Raw genomic sequence first — 23,496 nt, 5'->3', positions numbered from 1 at the left:
CTTTGAGGAACATAGCCTCTGTTTTTTGGCTTAAGCCATAAGGAAAACAAAAATTTTTTTTTTTTTTTTATGATGCAAAGCATAAAAAGATTTTCCCCTTTACCTTGGGGGACATGTAAAGAAATAAAACAAAAACAATCCTAAAATCTATACAACTTGCCTTCGTGGGCTAAAAAAAAGTTTACAAAGTCGTCTCCTTGGATCGAGAAAATTACAATAATGAGGGGGTTGATAAATCATTTTCCAAAATTGTGTCCTAAGCCTCTAATCGTATTTAATGCATGCGGCTATAGGGGGCTTCACGGTTACCCATTCTTCAAACCTCAATACATACCGAAGTATACATATCTTAGGTTGGTGATTGGATTGGATGTATTCATCCCTGTACTCGAAATAAGCAATCTCGAATCGTGAAACTACTAAGCATCCGGGTTTGAACTTTTATAGGTGGAGGAGGTTTGTGTAATTGGCTATACAAGTGTAAGTGCACAAGTGCATTTTAAAAAACAAGTATCAACCCCCTTACATGCATTCAACTTACAAAAGATAAAGAAAATATTACAATCACTCCCAAAGAAAAAGAAAACAAAGTACCAAACAAAACACAAACAACAACAATGTTAGTAACACATATTGAATTATATATATATATATATATATATATATATATATTTTTTTTTTTTAACTTTGTAAAAATAGCTAGATGGTTATGGTTTGAACCCGAAACCTCCCCAGTGGAGTCGTCAAGTTGTAAACATGGAAATGTTTATCTTTGAAACTCAATGCTACGTTGTTTGGAGTCGCCACCATTCTTTTTTAGAAATGGGTGTGAATAGGCACCCGAATTGATTCATTTGAAAATCCTTTTTTCATGGTATTGTAGTGACTCTCAATGATGGAAAATGTATGGACTACCTAAGATCTAGGTAAGGGGATTCGGTTAGAGAATAGGGAAGGTGTTAAGCACCCCATTCTCTCCACCTAAGGTGGTCACCTTTAGATTTGGTCATTTTTGAAAAAAAACATAACAATAAAAAAAATGCATGAGATGCATGAAATGGATGTGTGCATATGATGAATATGTACTTTCCATCCTATGGAAAAATATATTCTATGGAGTCAACACACTTTTGCATGAGTTGAAATGTTGGTTTAGAATTTTAGAGAAATTCTATTGATGGAGTTCCCTTAAATTCACAACCTTAATGAATGTATGCTTAGCAAGAAACTTAATGTTTTAGCCCCATCAAGAGAGCTACACAATTCTTCATCATTGCCAAGTATGTGTGGTGTGTGCATAATGTACATTATGATGCATGAGATAAAAGTGGGTAAAGAAGGGCTTCAATCTCCATCCTTTCGATCAAATCACCTCAAGCATTCCATGCCCAAGGTTGAAGTTCAATCTACTCGGGATGAAGGGGGGTTCTCTATTACATCCTAAAGACTACTAAAAAGAAAAAAAAATAAAGGGATAGGAAAAGAAGATGTAACTAAAAAATAAATAACAACTACTATTCCCACATTGTCCCCTTGGAAGTCTTGAATGAACTTGAGCTTGAGAGATGAACTTGAGAGTTGAAAGATGTAGTTAAGGGTAGAGAGAGTTGAAGGTTTAGAGTTGAGAGAGTTGAAGGTTAAGAGATGAGAGGTGAGTAGAGATTTTGGTAGAGTTTTAGGTTGAAAGATGGGGGCTTGAGAGCATCCATTGTTCTTAGAAAATGAGGGTTTTTATAGAGTTTTTGGAGAACTTTTGGGGATAAAGTGGTCCAACCCTAAAAATAATGAGAATGGACATAAGGTTTAGGTTATTTCTTTTTGGATTTTTCATTTGTATGAGGACAAAGATGACATTTGTGAAAAAAAATCTAAAAGTACTCTTTGATCTTTGATTTTTTTAGTAAATAAAGGTGAGAGAACAAAAAATGCTTTGGGAGGATGAATAATGGAGTGACATGTGTAAGGGTGGAGTGGTAGGTAAAAAGTAGACCTTGGTTTATTTGTAAATAACTCATAAAGCAAGAGTGGAAGTGTATTTTTGAAATGGACAAATAGGAGAACAAAAGTACTTTTGGGAAGGTGAGTAGGAGAATGACATGTGTAAAGGTGAAGTGGTAGGTGAAAAGTAGACCTTGGTTCATTTGTAAATAACTCATAAAGCAAGGGTGGAAGTGTATTTTTGAAATGGACCAATGGGAGAACTCCATGTATGTACTTGAAGATTCCCACCTCTTGAGGGTATGATTGGAAGTTTTCTCAACTTTATGGATTATTACCAAAGACCAAAGTATCGTTTTGGTTTGGCCAACCTTTTTGGAAAGGGCATTCTTGGAATTTCACAAGGAAGAGTTGACTCTCCAATTAGATAATACATTGGGTATTAAGGGCTTATGATATATCAACATGTATCATCTTTCGGGAGGTGTGAGAGAATGGACTTAAAATGGGCTTGGTGTTGGGCTTAAAATGGACTTGGTTTTGAGTTTAGGATATGGGCTTGGTGTTGGATTTAGAATGGACTTGGTTTTGAATTTAGGATATGGACTTTGTTTTGAACTTGGGTTAGTTGGAGAATGGATATAGATTCGGATCGGATCATGGAAGTAAGTAGAATTGGCTTGGATTAGAGACAAGGTATAGGTATGCAAAAATAATATGAGATGATCCATGTATGCATGAATAATATTGCCAACTGGCAATGCGGGCCCGTTGAGAGGCTTAAGTCTTTAGTTAGAATCAATTCGAGAAAATTTGGATTTTCCTAACGGGTTCGTGCAAATTGGGGTGTCTGTAGAATATAGTCTTCAACACCCAACTACCATTCAATCCAGTCTCTCTCATCCACCCAATCTACGTTAAACCACCCAATTATCCCCTTGTCGGGATAACTTTCACTGATAAGGTCTATGCCACAAGCCATGATCTATTTGATCTAGTCGAAGATGAAACATATTGTCTATCCCCACCTCACTATGATAGTCCGTTATATACCAGCTATCTCTTAATAGATGAAGACCCCTTACTAATTGATTAAAGAAGACAAGCCATTTTCACTCTCTTGTGATGAAGTCAAGCACATGACACGGAGAGGAAGAGTCTTTAAACCACCAGAACTCAGCGTTGACAATCTAGCAATTTTACCAAGGAAAGAAAAAGTGGACCCCATCTAGGAAACTATTGAAGAGGATGATATTGTGATGAAACAATTAAAAAAGGAAAGTGCTAACATTTCAGTTTGGAGATTGCTTATGGCCTCCACAACCCACAGGGAAGCTGTTCTCAAATCATTAAGCGTAACTCAAGTTTCCTTTGATACTTCCTTTGATCAACTAGCTAGTATAGAGGGAAAACCTATGTCAAGAATAATTTATCTTTCTCGGATTTCGACCTCCCAAAAGAAGGGCCAAGCCATACAAAGCCACTGCATATCACAGTTGACTGCAACGGAATGAGAATCCCTTTAGTCTTGGTAGATAATGAAAGCGCACTAAATGTTTAGCCCCTAAAGACCGTAATTTGTCTTGGATTAAAAGCAGAAGATTTCAAACCTACTAGCCAAGGTATTGGAGCTTACGATAATACCAAAAGGGATGTACTGGAGACTTTTTACCTACGAATATCCACGGGTATAGTAGATTTCCCTATGGAATTCCAAGTCTTAAATATTCAGTCGTCATTCAACCTATTACTAGGAAAACCGTGGTTGTATCAAATCAAGGCCGTACTTTTACTCTGCATCAAAAAATTAAATTCATCAAGGATGGTTTAGTGATCACACTTCATGGGGATGCCAAAATTATGGGGATTGTAAGTGATATAAAAACCAAGGATAAGTCGTTACCTGAAATTCAACCCGTACAACAAGAAATGCAACTCAGCAGGTTTGAATTTGAAAATATCCAGGCTATTCAGTGGGATAATTCTGTAAAAGAGTTCGTTCCTATCGATAATACATTCAGTTGTTGTGTGGCCAATATGTTAAAAAATATGAGATATTTCCCAAACATGAGCTTGGGTCATAGACAACAGGGGATCAAAGCTGTACCAATTGTTTAGGAAGTAGTTAGAACATTCGGATTGGGTAATAAACCTACTAAAGAAGATTGGGCCCGATATTGGAAGATAAGGAAAGATAAGGCAAATGCGAGGAGACAAAAACATGTCGTTGACCTGATCAACATAAAGCCTTAACGTAAAATTCTTAATGGGTACTTCGTGAAAGCAGGGAAGATTTCTCTTATTGTGATTTTCCAGAACCTTCATCGATCACCTCACGGGTACTCACCAATCGGGATTTGAAATTTTCTTTGGGATGAGTTGGCCTGACAAGGAAGAAAACAAGGCATCTAAAGAACTTGAAGGAGCTTATAATTGGCAGACAACCATGAATTTACTCAATATCCCTCAAATATTTCTTGAAGAAAGAAATGTGTCAGTTCTGTCATTCAAAAGTGGTATTCAAAACCCACAGTCTATAATCAAACCCGCAGTCGGGTCTCTTTCAAATTATCATGTAATGAGTTTTTTACTGTATGTTTAGTCTAATCATGTTAGTCCTACTAAGTCTGTTAAGGTCGCAGTAAGTCCGGTCATCCCATCTATCTTTAATGATTTAGAAGAAGTTTCTGATTACCCCGAGTGCAATAATGATTTAACTAATAGGTGAATGCATCCATTATAGGATCTCATGTCACAATTATGCACTTGAGATTATATATCAATGCTAGTAGATTACAGTTTAAAAGTTTTTCTCTATTTTTTATATATTTTTTGGTTTGTTTTTCACTATTTTTGGCTAAAAATAATAGGCTTAGAGTCATAGCTTGGTTTGTTGATATATCGTAATGTAACATTGAGATCAAGAGTTAAATTTGGTACATTCTAGCCATTGCTAAGTATTGAATCCTGATTCAATTCATCAAGCAATCTTCATTTAGGATAATTAGGGATTAGGTTGAATCGAGAATCATTGGAAAACTTCTAAATCTATATGATTTAGAAGTCTCCATAACCAAGATTTCTTATTTGAAAGGCATTTGCAAGAGTTATGGACTTGGAAGGACAACTCCGATCTCACGAGTCTTATATATAACTCCAGCATTGTAGACACCCCATTTTTACACTCGCCTGATTAATCAACTCGTCAACCCGATCGCAATGATTCCCAATGATGGATGTGTAATCCATTGCCTTATTTTGTTACCAGATGTGTTTCAGAAATCCGGATGAGGTATCTCGAACTGACAAAACCTTAGAAACCACGCTACGCTAGGAAAATACGACTCCAGAAACATAGAAATCATCATCTTGCAGACCCAAAAAGAAGCTTCACGATAAAAATCACTAAACAATTACCAAATTACCAAAATACCCCTAACCTCAAAACAACCCTAGAGCCTACGTTATCATTAGGAAAATCAAACACATAAAAGAACAAATCAAAATCAAATAAATCATTTCGCCAATTTTCACAAAATTTGACAAAACTACGAAAATGCCCCTCATAAAGTTCACGACCATTTCACACAAAAAAATTTATAAATAACACAAAATAATATTTTCATTGAATTCCTTACGAAAAATCGATTCTAAAACATCCTAGAACATTAAAAACTGACTTAAAACGTGAAAAGTCCTCTTCGGGGGCAAAACGGTAATTTCACAATTCTCATAATTAAAAATTTCGAAATTAATAAATAAAACATTAAATAATTAAAGTGAAACATTAATGAAATTAATTTAAAATTTTGAACTAAAAAAATCGATCAATTGGACTCTCATGGAAAATTGTTGAGGGTTCGTGAGATATTTCTTTAAGGACCCCTTCATTTGGGGGTCCAAAGAATTAAAGATATAATAGAGGGGGAGTTCCAAAAATTTAAAGTCAATCAAGCAAGACTAAAGTCAAGATATTAAAGTCAATCAAGCAAGACTAAAGTCAAAATTAAAGTCAATTAAGCAAGACTAAAATTAATATATTAAAAGTCAATCAATTAAGACTAAAGTCAAAATATTAAAAGTCAATCAAATAAGACCAAAAGTCATAATAGAGTTCTAATGAAATAATAACTCAATCTAATAGAGTTCTAACTAAAACACAACTCCACCAAAAACAATTCTAATTAAAACATAACTCTACCTAAAATAAGTCTAACTAAAACACACTTCTAATTAAAAGAACTCTAATTAAACATTAACTCCATCAAAATCAACCTCTAAAAAAGTCTATAAATAGGGGTGCTCACACCCTATTTTCGTATAAAATCAAAAATCCTAAGAGAAGTAGGTCCAAAAGCCCCCCCAACCTCCCAAAAACCTTAGTTTTGGAGTCCCAACTCCTTACTTAACATCCCTTCTTCGATTTTAGCCTAGAAAACACCTAAAAGCCCTTCGAAAACACCCCAAACCCATAAAAAACTTGAAGAATCCAGATAAAAAAAGGAGATACCTTACCTCAGAGATCAGAAATCCAAATCCGGAGACAGAACGAAGCAAGGAATACGGTACAAGGAGCAATTTTTATTGGATCTGAGGGAACAAGGTCTTTGCTATCGGAAAGGTATAATTTCTTCTTTCTTTTATTATCTAGGTTTTTTTTTAGCAATGTAACTTATTTGGAAAATTAGTAGAGACCGGCTTTGGTCGGGCAGGGTTGGTGCGTAACACCTTCCAACCCCGTAACATGATCCCCGACTTCAGTTTTTTTTTCTGTTCTAGATTAGTTTTTTATCTGTTTAGAGTCATTGATCGGTTCCTAGACAGTAATAACTAGGTGGCGACTCCCAAACCTCAAGGGTCAAAAGCGGATCCGCGCACCCCGTGGATCGAGGGCGCTTTCAGTGGCGACTCCACTGGGGACTATTGAGGATCAGACTTGAAAAACCCCAAGTGTGAGAGCATTGCCAGAGTGACCTAGTTTTTATTTTTTTGTTTGTCTTTTTTTTAGTTTTTATCATTCTTTTTTAGCTCAAGTATTGATTAGTTGTTGGATTTTGAATATTTTGGATATTTTGTTTTTTGGTTCCATCAAGGATTATTCGGAATGATCATAAATAGTTTGAGATTTCGAGGTGATGGTTTTATTGAGGATGAGATAATGATCATTGGACAATGTTTTTTTTTTTAGATGTGTGTAAATTTGCCTTTCGATAATATTATTATTTTATTTTTTAGTTTTGTTTTTAGGTGTCGATCTGTCCTTTGATAGAAATTTTTGTTTGTGTATGTCACAGTCCTTTGACAGCATTATTATTGTTAGTTTTATTTATTTATTTATGTGTGACAGCAAGTAAAAAGAAAAATAAAAAAATAAAAAAGAAAAGGAGAGTTTTTGACATGCTGTTAGCAAGAGAAGTAGCTTACTGTTTTAGTTTGATGGTGTGACCCTAGTAGAAATTCTTTTCTAAATGTTAAACCCTTAGAGCTTTTTTATTGCTGTGTGGTGTGCCATTAGAAGAAGATAGGTTTTATTATTTTTATCTTCTTCTCAACTTGAGAAAGAAGAAGTAGCAGAAGAAAACAGAGAAACGTTCTCTCTTTCTCTCTCTCTTCTGTGCTTCAAATGTTCAAATTTAGATCAAATGAGTTGTCTCCTTCGATTTCTCCACCATTAAAGAACCTCCATCAATCGATCTCTCGGTCGATCGATTTGATTCGAAAATCGATTGAGAAACAATGGGGGATTTCAATCTTGCCCTAGTAATCGTAGCGATAGTGGTTTGCGTTCTGGTTTTCTTCTTCAATGTCTACCTCCTCGTTAACTATCAACACCCAGATGACGCAAACCAGGCCTATTTCCCCAATTTGTAGTCATTTTAGGTCTCTCCATTGCTGCAATCTCAATCTTGATGCTTCCAGCCGATGTTGCAAATCGTTGGACCTGTCATCACGCAATCTACAATGGAGCTTGTAGTCTCACTCTACCTATGACGGATCTATGACTCGTGGTTTACATTGCAGATGCCATTCTTTTGTTCTTCATTATCTCGTTTGCCATGTTCTACTACGAAGGAGATCAGGAAAAGAGTGTGGGGAAACGGATAACGAGCGCGTTGATGTGGGTTGGGACGACTGCCATTGTTTGCCGGCTTTTACTTGGAATTTTATATGGTCTAGTGGGAAAGGTGGACTTCACTGTTAGGCACCTTTCTTCACCTACGACAAACTTCCCAAGTACTTGGACTGACTTCTCAAATAATCAACCATGTATTGGCTCATCCTTTCACCAGTAATTTGCTTACTCAGTAAGTGCTTCATCAGAAAAAATTTGGACCATGCGCACCACCTTTCCAGAATATGTTGTAGCCCTTGCAACCATTGTTGGATCATTCCCTTTCTCCATATTTGGCGGTGTTGGTATTGCTTGCCTGCCTTTGGGACTCGTATTTTCATCCATTAGGCGTCCTAAAACTGTTATCACTCACTCGTAGTATATCAAGGAGTCAACTGAAATTGAAAAAAACCTAGAGAATTGAAAACAACAGCTTCATATGGTCCCACATATATGAGTAAAGAAAATTGGTGGCAACTTTCTCTAATGAGATGATGAGATCTTCTTATTGTCGAGATCACTATTGTCACACCAATTTTTATATAACACCCCATTGTGTTTATTAATCCTTTATTCGATTGTGAAAGGTTTGATATGATTATAGAATTTTTTTTATTTCTTCTTAGGGTTAATATTTTTTTTTTCTAGGTTTTTATTTGGAGTTTTTAAAAAAAAAAAATGGGTTGTTTCTTAAATCCTCCAATAATCATTCTTATCCCCAATTTAATGTTCATCGAAATACCAATTTGTTTGAGATCATCCAAAAAGATCCTTGATTGGACCAAAAAAAAAACAAATCCATTTGACTTGAAAAAAAAATTTGTGTGCTTGTTTTAATATTGGTTTGGATCAGATTCCATGTTATATTCATTGATTAATGTACCATTGATATGTGCTTGAGATGTGCATACTTTAATTTTAATTTGAATCATATGGATATGATTTAATCTTTCTTGATCAATGTATACCTTTACTTGTAATGGTTTAATCAGGCCCATGGGCCCATTCGTTCGGAAAAAGGTCCCGGGCACACCCCACCCCGTTTTGCACACACCACATGCACGTTTACTGTTTCGCACACTTGCACATTCCATATAGCCAACGTGGCACTACTGCGTGGCCCGGTCTTTTCGGAGATGCGACGTCATTCATGAAAACCACAACTCCAGTCACTTACCTTAGGGTATATCAAATTGGGACATCAATACCGTCTGATCAGGTGAGTCTGAAAGGTATATCGATGCACCCAGGCTGGAGCGACTTGAGCCTTTGACCTATTGTGAACCACACAGTCATATGTCCCGATTGCTAACGTAGTACTAGTACGTGGTCGGTCCCCTCGTGGGATGCCAAACCATTTATGAAAGCTAGAACTCTTGAATCGTACCTATAGGTATGTAAATGATAATCTAAGTATATCAATTACACTTCTTGGTCAAAAGCGGTGCCTAAGCGAGATCTTGCCCCGCTGTACCCTACTGTACGAAGGGGATAGACTACGTCTATTCTAGACGAGAGGTATTTAAGCGGGCCTTTGCTCAGCATCGTGCGCCACCTCTCAACTGGAGATCAAACTGGCTGTTTTTGGCTTCAGAGAAGTGAGTTGAGGTTTTAGATTATCGCATATATGGTATATCAAACCAAGTCACCACGTATTGAAAGGTATATAGGTGTGCTTAGGCAAGGGTGGCCAAATAAAAATGCATTACACGTAGTAAGTTTAGAGTCTAGAAACTTTCCTTATAGGTCACGACTCGAACTTATCGTGGGTGTTCCCAGGTTGTTTATGGAATGGAACCGTATGAGTGTATGTGAATGATGTGGATGATGAGATCAAAATGTATGGTTGTCCTCCAAGATTAAAATTTTTCTTTTAACTGATTAAAATGGGTGCACCAACCCAATAAAGAATCCATTCTTTTACAATAATGACCCAGTCCATCCCGATCCAACAATCATGATGGGCCGGGCCATTTAAATCGAAATAGAAATCAAATTTTCAAAGAGGAAAAATGGTTTACGAAGGGAAAGTATTTTCCAGAAAAAGTGTTTTTCAAAAAAAGTGTTCTTTAAAAAAAATATTTTCTAGAAAAAGTATTCTCTAGAAAAAAATATTTTCTAAGAAAAAATATTTTTCAGAAAATGTTTTCCATAAGAACAAGATTTTCCAAGAGAAAATACTTTCCAAATAAAAAACTATTTTTCAGAGAAAAAATGTTTTCCAAAAGAAAAGAAAATGGAGGAAAAATGATTTACAAAAGATCTATTTTTGCATGGAAAATTTTTGAAATATGTTTTTTGCATGGACCTTGTAAAATTATCAAAATATGTTTTCTAAAAAGAAAATGATTGCAAAAAATAATCAGAATTGTGAAAATTGTTATTCAATAAAAACATTATTTTCTAGAGTGCAATAAAATTATTTTCCTTCTGAATAATCATTGAATGGATGAATTGTTTAATGGATTGGTGCATAAAATTCAATAAAATCTCAGGGTTCATTTAAAATGTTATCAAGGGGGTGACACTGAAATTGGTTAAATTCACCTTCAAAGAGGTTTAAGGGTTATCATTGTATTTAAGCTCAATTGTCCATCGTCTAGCTAGGGTTGTAAATCCGGTCAGTTAGAGTAAACGTCAATATCAAGTCAACAGTCATAAATGACCTCAAAATTTCTCAACATCGTTCAGTTGTTCTTTGAAGATAATAGTGCTTCAATCCTATCGGTTATAAGCAATATCTCAGTCCTGAGTCCTAATCAAACTCGTGTGGGTACTTGTCTTGAATTTTCATGAGTTATTTGAGTTAGCTCGAGTCCAATATTTCAATGTCATATTTTCTTTAGATCGAGTCTACTCTTTTTCTACTGAGTCAAGTTAATTTGTCAAGTCTATACAGGTGTCTATCGCCCCTTCTAAATTTGATTGGATAAAGAAAATTTTTGAATACCTCGAGAGTATTAACGAATTAACTACTAATAATCTAGCTTCAAGGATATATTCTTCTCCTGAACAAGAAGATAAGAGTCGGGCTCAATAAAGCAACGGTCATTGACCTCGGAACAGAAAAAAATTCCTAAAGAGATTCAACTAGAAACCATCCTATCCCTAGAGGAACACAAGGGGATAATGAATTTTCTCAGAAATTTCAAAAGACTTATTCGCATGAGCCTATGAGGATATGTTAGGTGCAAGCTTGGGTGTTGTCTGACACGGATTAGATATTGAATTGATAAAATGAGATCAAAGAAGATCTTACAAAATGTATCAGTGCTAGACTTCTCAACATGGTAGAGCTCCCAGAATAGATTACCATTATCAGATTAATGAAACAGTTGAAGCGGTATTGATCTCTGATAATGGGTCGTACATCAAAGCTTAGGTTATCACTTTGTGTTCAAAGTTCGAGATTCGATATCACATTATCTCTCTACCGTCCTTAGATTAATGGAAAGGTTGAAGCAGCCAATAAAATATCTCAAAACAATCATCAAGGAAATGTGTCAATCACACCAGGATTAGTTAGAGAAGTTACCATTCACACTAAGGGCACATCATACTTCAATACAGTCTTCCACTGGAGCTATTCCCTACTTTCTAGTATATGATATGGAAGCAATCTTACCAGTTGAAATGTAAATCCTGTATCTCAAGGCCTTCAAGGAAAGTCAATTGTCAGACGCAGATTGGGTTCGTCAACGGTATGAAGAATTAAGTTTGATCGAAAAAAATGACTAAGAACTTTGTATCACAAGCAAGCTTATTAAAAAAGAGTCGCCCATACGTTTGACAAAAAGATCAAGGCCCGTCACTTACAAGTTGAAGATTTAGTACCTATTTTTGACCCTAGAGGGAAGTTCAAACCAAATTGGGGAAGTCCGTTCATCATCAAGGAAATATTACCAGGAAAAGCTGTCAGGCTTCAAGATTATGATGGAATCGATTTACCAGAACCAACCAACCTTGACTAAATCAAACGGTACTACATTTAAGGAGGCCATCTTTGGTCGAATCAATTCTCCTATTACCCAGTTCAATATATCCTTTCTCAACCCCTTTTGCAGCCTTTTCAAAAAGAAAAAAATTATGCATTTTTATTTCTCAGCCTGATTACCTAACCTAAGGAAGGGAAGAATTCGAACTACGTTTTGCTCTGATCCCAAAATTCTAGGGTACGTAGGCAACCTGAGAAGTTACTTCAGGCCCGACCATAAAAAAAAAATAGATTCCTCAAAAAAAAATCTAGAAAAAGTTCAAAAGAAAAAAAGAAATATTTTCAAAATGGGGAAGAAAATTCAAAGCAAAAGAAATGCCATACAAGGGGCATTCAGGTTTTTTGAGCCTCAAAATCCCTTTCTTTTTATACCCAGTCCTAAGCTTACCCATAAAAGTCCTCCTAAGTACCGTACGAAAAGTCAAGGAAGATAGCAAAGCATAATTAGACAGCAATTCCAGAAGTTCAACATGAAGAAAAGAAAAAAAAAGAAAAAAGTCTGCTAGGTTGAAAACCCGAAAAGAGCGACTTAGGCAAAAATTAAGGCAAGCTCGCAAGGTTAAAAATCCGAAAGGACAACTTTGACAACAATCAGAGCAAAGAAAAAAAAAAAAAGAAAGCTCGCTAATTTGAAAACCTGAAAAGGCAATCTAGGTAAAACCTAGAGCATGCTCGCTAGTTTGAAAACCTGAAAGGGCAATCTAGGCAAAAGTTAGAGCAACAAAGAAAAACATAAGAAAATCTCAAGAAGTTTGAGCCGAGACATTTGAAGTCAGAATAATCAAGTTCAACACTTAGCTTAAACCAGGTAAAGACTTAGAAGCCACAAGTATCTTGTCTATGATGGATCTGGAAATTTTTTACTTCTCCAAGTGAACCAAGGGGGAGAAGGGTGAGTTTTATGATGATCTCAAAAGGAAATACTTTGTTCTCGTGAGCCTGACTCAAAATCTTCAATAAAATCAAAATTAAAAGTTGGATCTTTATTGCACTTGTGGTAATCAAATATTTCAAACCTTCATATAAGGGGCATTTTCTTTTTTCTCTAAATATGTAGTTTTCCCCTTTATACTAGTGGCATTGTTTTGCATGATGTCATGTTTATTGTCAAACTAAGGGCATTTTGTTTTTGAGCAATGTCAATCCTAAAAGAAAATGGGAACTCCTAACTTAAGGTTACCCTCTTGATAACAGTTTTTCGAAAAACCCTTGAGGTTCAAAAGAAATAAAAACTTAGGTTTTAAATTCATAAAACTTTTGAAAAAAAAAACCCTTGAGGGTCAAACAAAAGCGTTCTTGATCTCATATTTTGTTTTCTCCCAGAGAATAACTCATTTATCTAGAGTAGGAGATAAAACATTCTTTCATTCCTAGATTTATTAATCTTTTTCCAGATCCATTCATTCTTGGATTCGATCATTTCTCTTCCAGATTCATTATCTTCCAGATTTATACGTTCTCCGATTCATTCTAATCAGTCTTCTCCAAATTCATTCATTCTTTCCCAAAATTCCTCCATTCCTCTGCCAGTTTTGCTCAGTTGCCACCAAGGGCTATCTTGGATTTTGCTTAGTTACCATCGAGGGTTTTCTTAGAACTATGCTCAGATGTCGCTGAGGGTTTTCTCGAAATTATGCTCAGTAACCGCCTAGGGTTTTCTCGGAACTATGCTCAGATGTCGCCGAGGGTTTTCTCGAAACTATGTTTAAATGTCGCCGAGGGTTTTCTCGGAATTATGCTCAGTTACCGCCGAGGGTTTTCTCAGAATTATGCTCAGTTACTGCCGAGGTTTTTCTCAAAATTATGCTCAGATGCCGCCAAGGATTTTCTTGGAATTATGCTCAGTTGCCGCCGAGGGATTTCTCAGAATTATGCTCAGATGCCGCCAAGGGTTTTCTTGGAATTATGCTCAGATGCCGCTGAGGGTTTTCTCGAAACTATGCTCAGATGCTGCCAAGGGTTTTCTTGGAATTATGCTCAGATGCCGCCAAGGGTTTTCTCGGAACTACGCTCAGTTACCGCCGAGGGTTTTCTCGGAATTATGCTCAGATGCCACCAAGGGTTTTCTTGGAATTATGCTCAGATGCCGCCGAGGGTGTTCCGAGGTTTTCTCGGAACTACGCTCAGATGCCGCCAAGGGTTTTCTTGAAATTATGCTCAGATGCCACCGAGGGTTTTCTCGGAACTATGCTCAGATGCCGCCAAGGGTTTTCTTGGAATTATGCTCAGATGCTGCCAAGAGTTTTCTTGGAATTATGCTCAGTTTATATTCACTTCATGCTCAGATTTGACTCATTTCCAACTCAAACACTTTGAAATCTATCTCAGATTTTGAGTCCACAAACTTGCACAGTTGTTACATCAGTCAATGAGAATTTTCTAAAATTCAAGGATCTGACACTGCCAGTGAGAGCTCGCGCTCAAGGACCTGACATTTTTCTAGTTCGGGGAAAGCTTTACCCTCAAGGATCCGAACACCCCGACGAATTGCTAAATCAGGCTACAAAATGAACTGTCACTAGCTTTGGCATTCAGATATCGCACTATCTACCAAAATAGATTTCCTATCTAGTTTGCTTCAACCTTCTGCCAAAGAGGGACATCTGTAGACACCCCATTTTTGCACTCGCCTGATTAATCAACTCGTTAACCCGATCGCAATGATTCCCAATGATGGATGTGTATTCCATTACTTTATTTTGTTACCAGATGTGTTTCAGAAATCCGGATGAGGTATCTCGAACTGACAAAACCTTAGAAACCACGCTACGCTAGGAAAATACGACTCCAGAAACATAGAAATCATCATCTTGTAGACCCAAAAAGAAGCTTCACGATAAAAATCACTAAAAAATTACCAAATTACCAAAATACCCCTAACCTCAAAACAACCCTAGAGCCTACGTTATGATTAGGAAAAATCATTCAACCACATAAAACAACAAATCGAAATCAAATAAATCATTTTGCCAATTTTGACAAAATTACGAAAATGCCCCTCATAAAGTTCACGATCATTTCACACAAAAAATTTCATAAATAACACAAAATAATAATTCCATTGAATTCCTTACGAAAAATTGATTCTAAAACATCCTAGAACATTAAAAACCAACTTAAAAAGTGAAAAGTCCTCTCCGAGGGTAAAACGGTAATTTTACAATTTTCATAATTAAAAATTTTGAAATTAATAAATAAAACATTAAATAATTCAAGTGAAACATTAATAAAATTAATTTAAAAATTTGAACTAAAAAAATCGATCAATCGGACTCTCATGGAAAATTGTTGAGGGTTCGTGAGATATTTCTTTAAGGACCCCTCCATTTGGGGGTCCAAAGAATTAAAGATATAATAGAGGGGGGTGTTCCAAAAATTTAAAGTCAATCAAGCAAGGCTAAAGTCAAGATATTAAAGTCAATCAAGCAAGATAAAGTCAAAATTAAAGTCAATTAAGCAATACTAAAGTCAAGATATTAAAGTCAATCAATTACGACTAAAGTCAAAATATTAAAGTCAATCAAATAAGACCAAAAGTCATAATAGAGTTCTAATTAAATAATAACTCAATCTAATAGAGTTCTAACTAAAACACAACTCCACCAAAAACAATTCTAATTAAAACACAACTCTACCTAAAACAAGTCTAACTAAAACACAATTCTAATTAAAAGAACTCTAATTAAACACTAACTCCATCAAAATCAACCCCTAAAAAAATCTATAAATAGGGGAGCTCACACCCTATTTTCGTATCAAATCAAAAACCCTAAGAGAAGTAGGTCCAAAAGCCCCCCTAGCCTCCCAAAAACCTTAGTTTTGGAGTCCTAACTCCTTACCTAACATCCCTTGTTCGATTTTAGCCTAGAAAACACCTAAAAGCCCTTCAAAAACACCCCAAAACCCATAACAAACTTGAAGAATCCATATCAAAAAAGGAGATACCTTGCCTTGGAGATCAGAAATCCAAATCCGGAGACAGAACGAAGCAAGGAATACGGTACAAGGAGCAATTTTTATTGGATCTAAGGGAACAAGGTCTTTGCTATCGGAAAGGTAGAATTTCTTCTTTCTTTTACTATCTAGGTTTTTTTTTAGCAATGTAACTTATTTGGGAAATTAGTAGAGACCGGCTTTGGCCAGGCGGGGTTGGTGCCTAACACCTTCCAACCCAGTAACATGATCCCCGAATTTAGTTTTTTTTTTTATTCTAGATTAGTTCTTTATCTGTTTAGAGTCATTGATCGGTTCCTAAACCGTAATAACTAGGTGGCGACTCCCAAACCTCAAGGGTCAAAAGCGGATCCGCGCACCCCACGGATCGAGGGCGCTTTCAAGCATTGCTCACAAAATTTAATTTCGAGGTTGTTCTATATACATAAAATTCAAGTATGGGGTATTTTAGCTACTAAATAGATAGATAAAAACATTAAAAATCACAAAATTATATTTGAAAGTTGTAGATATTTGAGAAGCTGTAATTGAACAACATGCTCTTACAATATTCAAATCACTCAAAATAGATGTTCGCATTTCAGCTTTAAAACCAAAACCTTGATGAAATTCCCATCTGAGGCTTCAGATTGACTCAACTCAACCAAATATTAAATAAATAAATAAGTAAATTCAATCTCATCCATGAGCAAGCAATATTCAACCACTCTAATTAGTTACATAACATATTAGCTCAAACATGCAAGTAATGAAGTACAAAGCAGGAACACACTTCACCTCAAAACATTTTAAAAAAAAAAACACTTCACAAAAAATGAGACCTAAGCATCTTGATGATAATTTTGGGTTAATCCCCACTTTGAGCTTATACAATTACAATAACGAGACCACCATTATAATATTTAGTAAAAAAATTCGATCCAAGCAAACCAATTCTTCTTATTACAAGTAAACATAGGAAAAATATGAATGGAATTCGAAGGAATCAATGATTTACAGATTGTGTTGAAGGTCAGATTAAAAAAATAAAAAATAAAAACTGAATGCGTAGGCTATAGTCCTACACACCCTTCCTCTTCAACCCATTAGAATAAGTTTTTAGCAAATGTTCCTAAACATAACATTGGCGAAAAAGAAACACCAACATTTACAATTAACTTTATTATTATTTTATTTTTTCTAAAGAAAAAAAAGGTTGTTCTAAAAAAAAAAGTCAAAATTGAGTTTCTAAACAGGATAATGACGTTACCAGATAAAACTTAGATCTTTTCAACCCATGAAAATATTTCAGAAAAGATTTGAGAAAGAACGAGAAAGACGAGCAGAGCTTACCAAGATCTTGGAGAAAGGCGTCAAGAGAGATTTCAATATCTTTCAACTTTTTACAAAACATAAAGTTTACCCTCTCTGTTGTGGTTTAGTCGAAAATTTCAAAGAGTTTCAAATGAGAGTTACCTCTCTCTGTCGAGGTTCAGTTGAAAAATCATTTATAGAAGAATATTTGACTCAATCTATTGAAGAACAGAGGGTTACCTCTCTCTGTTGTGTTTTCAATCGAGAACTTCAAAGTGGGATTAAAAACCAGAAAAAGAATAAAAAGAACTTCAGACGAGGGTTACCTCTCTTTGTCGAGGGTTTCAAGGATGAGAATGATCTCCACCGTTGAGAGTTTTGATGAGGATTTTCGTTGAGGGTTTCCGTTGATGGAGAACCAGCCACCATAATCGCCAGAGGGAGAAGACAGTCGGAAGGAGAAGACAGTCAGAGGAAGAAGACAGTCGGAGGGAGAGAGATCACTCTCAGCTCTGTCGAACGAGTTTCTCTCGATCTGCTTCACGATATAGTATGGAGAAAACAGTGTTCTTCTGTTTTACGTTTCGTTTATTTAGGATAAAAAACAATAAAATAAAACGTGAGGGTAAAATTCGAAAGTTGCGAAAAAATTTTACGGGAAAATTGTTCTCTACAAAAACGAAATTGAGAAGTACCAATTTCGGTACTTCTCATAAAAGGATTATTTTGACTCTTTTAAAAAGTTATTTTTTCAAAGCATCAAATGCCCAAATGGTAGAGTAAGTGCTTCTGACTCCTTGTAAGAGTCAGAAGCACTTAGAGAAGTCAATCCAAATAAGCCCTAAGAAATTTCCTTCAAGGTTCGTGTTGAAGTAGAAAGATCAAACGAAGGACAATATCAAAGTCAAAGTTGATATAAACTCAGAAGACATCGAAATCATCTTTGACTTTCGAAGGAATGTTCATCTAATTAAATGATCTGAAAGGGAGAAAAGACAGATTAATTTCAAACTTGAAAAGAAAAATCTAAACTTTCAAAGTTCATCTATTCAAAGTTGCACATATGATGTTCTTAAGAGTCTCAGAATTTCAAAGGATGAGGTCACTTGGGTCAAGCATGTTCGTCTATTATTTGTCATTTGTAAATAAGGGCATTTTTTTTATATCTCAATCTTAAAAGTTCTTGTTATGTTTCGTGTGTTCAAGTTGCCTATTGAGCAATCTTGTAATATCCCAGATTTTCAACTCATATCTCGAGTAAATTAAATGGTGAGATTTGGAGGAAAATATCGAAGGAGAGACTTAAAGTAAAATACTCGAATATTGCTATGACTAATTTCGAGGAAAACAGACTTCGCCATTAGATTCAAAATTATTGAAATATATACATTAGCCTGTAAGCAAGTTCGAATTCGAGTTCGGATGAAAAAGTTATAGAATTCACGAATTTCGTGTTAAGTGGGACTCAAACAGTGAAATTTTTGTTAGAGAGAGAATTAGGAAAATTCAACGTCACTATTAGATTCGTAGCGAAAAATTATTTGAAATGGAATACTCGTTCGTCATTTTTCGAGTCCGAATGGCCGAGTTGTCGCCAAAACTAGGAACAATGAAAAGAGAATTATGAGTTTACCCCTCAAGCCTTTTATTTAAAAGAGAGTGGTCTCTTTTTATTATTTTCTCTTCTTCTCCATAGAACCAAACGACAGCCACTTTTCAACCCAAGGGTTTCGACCCATTCCCAACAAGTTTTAGTGTGATCGAGGCCGAGTTGAACCTTGACGAAGAAGGCAAAGTTGTCTGCCAGGACGAGGGCTACAACTTCACCATCTTTGGTTGTCCATTCTCGTTCGTTTTCCCTACCCTCCATCAATAACCAGTCGTATAGTGCGAAGGAAACTCTACACCTTCCATCCAAAGACTCCATCGAGTAGGAGTTAGAGTTACCCTTTATTGTAGAAGCGAAGAGGAGCATCGTCGTCAAATGCTTTGCAAACCCTCGCCTATTTTGTATCCAAGTTAGCCCAACCTCGACTCTCGAGCCATCCAACCTTGATTTGTAGTGCTAGCTTATATCCTTGGCGTCCACAATGATAAGGGACTTTCAATTCTTGTTAATAACTTTAGATTTCGAAATGTGCATTTAGGTTTTGAAACAAAACTTATTGTTTGCATTTAAATCGTAAAAATTGGTGTTTTATTTCATATTCATGGTAGAAGTAGATGTTTTGATTATGTTTTATCAAGTTTTAACTATAAACTCATGGGATGGGTTAAATGATTCGAAGAATAGATGAAAGGCCCGAAAAATGAATTGAAAGAACCCAAAAATCGCGAAGTTTCAGTTCTGTCGGCAAATGCTGTCGATCCCACCGACACCTGCCAATGAGCATTGTCTCAGTTCCACAGATAGAGTCAACCTTCTGCCGTCGATAAAATCCTTCTGTCGGTAGGAACCGTTGGTTCCAACGATAGAACAAGCTTCTGCCGTCGACAGCATTTTTCTTAGTCAGAAACAGACTCTGACTCTTGCTTTGACCTCCTCATTGCCTATACTTGATTTCCCACCCTTTATTTCATTAAAGACATTTAAGTAAATGTCCTCTTTAATGAAATTAAGGTTTTACCCCCCATTTTGAAACAATGGGAATGGTTTCGAGATCCGAATCTCAAAGGATCAAAATCCAAATTTTAGTTTCAAGAACAAAACATAGTTTTCGACGTTTTCGGTAAATTTTCAAAATGTAATAACTTTCATATTACTTTGAATTAGATTATAAAAACTATATGGTGTCGAATCTTGTGATCGAGGTTTTCATTTCCAAAATATCATTTTCAATTTCGAGAATTTTAAAAAATTGAGTTTTTGACACTTAGCCAAATTTTTACCAGTTTTTCTTATTTTAACAGCTTTGGTCCCATGCATCGTCAGGACCTCGTTTTGAAGAAACTTTGATGGTTTTCGATGGAAAGACCAAAAATGACTTTGAAAGATTGAAAATGAATGGTTTGACTTGACGAGACGAAAAGTGAGAATGTCGAGAGAATGAAAAAGGGAATGAACGGTAAAATGTCATAATCACACTCGAGGGGTGATGTCTGCATTTTACATTGTATGTTGTATGTAGGTTGGTGAAAGGATGTCCAGGTTATTAATGAAAGGGTTGCTTGTTTATTTACGATTATGTTAGCGCGTGCGTTGAGTACTGTTATTTATTTTTAGGCCGGATAACCACAGTTGAATGGTAGGAACTGGATATCCATTCTCAACCCTGTTCTGTTAATTTCTCTTTTGTTTTAAATGAAAATCATATATATACATGTAGTTATTTTGTGAGCTGTTAAAGGGTTTGTGAATGCCTGAAGGGATAGTGCGTCACATCATCCAGAGGGGTGCACTATCCTGGGATGTACAGTAGGGACCACAAAGCTCATACGTGATATGGGACGCGTATGAGAGTGGAGTCACAACTGGAATCCGGGTCTATTCTTTTCTTATCTTTACCAGTGAACGTGTATTGTAAAGGTGGTCGTATACGAGTGAAGTGTTATTTTGAGAACCACATGCACGCGTGATAGGCATAAACGAAGATGATTAGTCAGTGATCACTAACAATCTAGTAGTAGTCAAACGTTCTGACACATCGAAAAGAGACCCAGTATTTACGGTCAAGTCAAATGGTCAGTCTCAGCCGAATAAATGGTCCCGCAAGTATGGTAAACAGCGACCAGCCACAAAATCAGGAACTACAATGTTATTGAGGAATATCATGTCCCGACTGGGAGCGATCCAGTCGTGAATCCCAACGCTCAAATTCCATTACTCCACCACTTGTACTATGTATCTGTTGTTATGTTTCGAATTATAAATTGAAAAACATGTCTATTATTTCAATGTTGTTAACTGTATTTGCATAAAATGAAAAATGTATAATGAGTATGGATGATTGATGTTATGTGGGATTTAAAACTGTTTAGTTGCTCATCCCTGGCTATATGTACCAGTTGATCGTATTTTATTTTGTAAAACCTTGCATGTATTAAAATGTTCAGTATGTTTTATTCGATCATGTTTAGGGAGGGTTATTAGTAGGAATTGGTTGTGGACTTACTGGGTAACTCTCGTTACTCACCCTTTCCTTTCTATTGTTTTTTAGTTTCAGCACTTGCAGTTATCGAGGCAGGCGCAGAGTCAGTAATTAAGGAGTATCTGGTCTGTCAGATCGACGATCAGAGTCTATTGCCTGGTGAGCACTAGGGCTACATCCCTTAGTGCTGTTAGTTTCATCCAAGATGTATGTAGTTTTTGGATTGAGAGTTTAGGCCTATGTTAGAGTGAGTATTTCTGTAAGCCTGTATATTGTTAAATCTTCCGCACTCTGATCTACTTACATGTTAGATGTAATTAGTTTTTTGCTCTTAATTTCCTATGTTTGCATCTATATATACAGGTTTTGTTATATTAGATTATCAGGTGTTGTGTTCCGTTGAACGCTAACATATATAGAAGAAGCCATGCCAAAATTTCGAGGTGCCACCTAGTACCTTAAGATTTGGCATTGGGATTTGTGTTAGCGTTTGCTGGCGTGCCACAAATCTTGACCTAATAAAAATTGACCTTCTCAATAAATCAAGATATTGTCAAACCAGATTTATCAAAAAGAGAGAAAGTCTGATTTAAAGATTGATTTGGAACATGTGCCCAAAGAGAATGAGATGCCTAATATGTTTTGAACTGAAGTTTTCAAGGTTTTTTTTTTAAACTTTTTTTATTAGTATTTATTCAATTTTTTGTTTGGGGATAAAAGTACCGTCAAACTCATTGATAACTCAGACTTTTTCCCAGAGGTTTTCTCAACCTTCAAGTTTTGTTTTACTCAATTTTTTCAAATTCATTCATTATTTCCCTAATTTATTCATTATTTCTCAAATTTATTCCCAGATTCATTCATTATTTTCCTGATTCTTTCCCAGATTCATTTATTATTTTCCTGATTTATTCATTCTTTCCCCAATTTATTTTTTCCCAGATTCATTCAGTCTTTCCTAGATTTATTCATTATTTCTCAATTGTTGTCGAGGGTTTTGTCAGATTATGCTCACCCAGTTGCTGTTGAGGGTCTTCTCGGATTTTGCTCAGCCAGTTGCCGTCGAGGGTTTTGTCGGATTATGCTCAGCCAGACGCCGCTGAAGGTTCTCTCAGATTTTGCTCAATTAGTTACCACCAAGGGTTTTCTCGGATTATGCTCAGCCAGTTGCTGCCGAGAATTTTCTCAGATTATGCTCAGCCAGATGCCGCCGAGGGTTCTTTCAGATTTTGCTCAGCCAGTTACCACCGAAGGTTTTCTCAGATTATGCTCAGTCGATTGTTGCCGAGGGTTTTCTCGGATTATGCTTAGCCAGTTGCAGCCGATGGCTTTTTCAGATCATGCTCAGTTAGTTACCACAGTTATCGTCGAGGGTTTTCTCGGATTATGCTCAACCAGTTGCCGTCAAGGGTTTTCTTGGATTATGCTCAGCTAGTTACCACCGAGGATTTTCTTGGATTATACTCAGACAGATGCCGCCGAGGGTTTTCTTGGATTTTACTCAACTAGATGTCGTTGAGGGTTTTCTCGGATTATACTTAACCAGATGCTGCCGAGGGTTTTCTTGGATTTTGCTCAGTTTTCACTCAGTTTTTACTCAGTTTCACACAATACATACACTTGCACATTTGTTCTATTAGTCAAAGAGAATTTTTCAAAATTTAAGGACCTGATATCATCAGTGAGAGCTCGTGCTCGAGGACCTAATAATTTTTTAATTCAAAAAAAAAATTTACCCTTTAGGATCCGAACGCCTCGACGAATTGCTAAATCAGGATGCAAAATGAACTGTCACTAGCTTTGACATTCGGATATCACACTATCTACCAAAATAGATTTGATTTCTATATTGTTTCAACCCTCTGCCAAAGAGGGGCATCTGTAGGCACCCCATTTTTGCACTCACCTGATTAATCAACTTGACAACTCGATTGCGACGGGTCCCAATGATGGATGAATATTTCAATGCTTTATTTTGTTGCTAGATATGTTTCAGAAATTCGGATGAGGTATCTCAAACAAACAAAATTGTAGAAACCACACTATGCTAGAAAAATATGACCCAGAAAACATAGAAATCATCATTTTTCAGACAAAAAGAAGTTTTACGATAAAAA

General features: G+C 36.0%; 1 pseudogene; it reads left to right on the top strand.

Annotated features, from left to right (window-relative positions):
- The first annotated feature begins 7,584 nt into the window (after nucleotides 1-7,584).
- Nucleotides 7,585-12,629, top strand: LOC147405985 (LIMR family protein At5g01460-like; annotated as a pseudogene).
- Nucleotides 12,630-23,496: the final 10,867 nt, after the last annotated feature.

Source organism: Akebia trifoliata, chromosome 3, assembly GCF_017979445.1.
Source record: "Akebia trifoliata isolate Shusen 1 chromosome 3, ASM1797944v1, whole genome shotgun sequence".
NCBI lineage: Eukaryota > Viridiplantae > Streptophyta > Magnoliopsida > Ranunculales > Lardizabalaceae > Akebia > Akebia trifoliata.
This window is presented reverse-complemented; position numbering and strand designations above follow the sequence as displayed.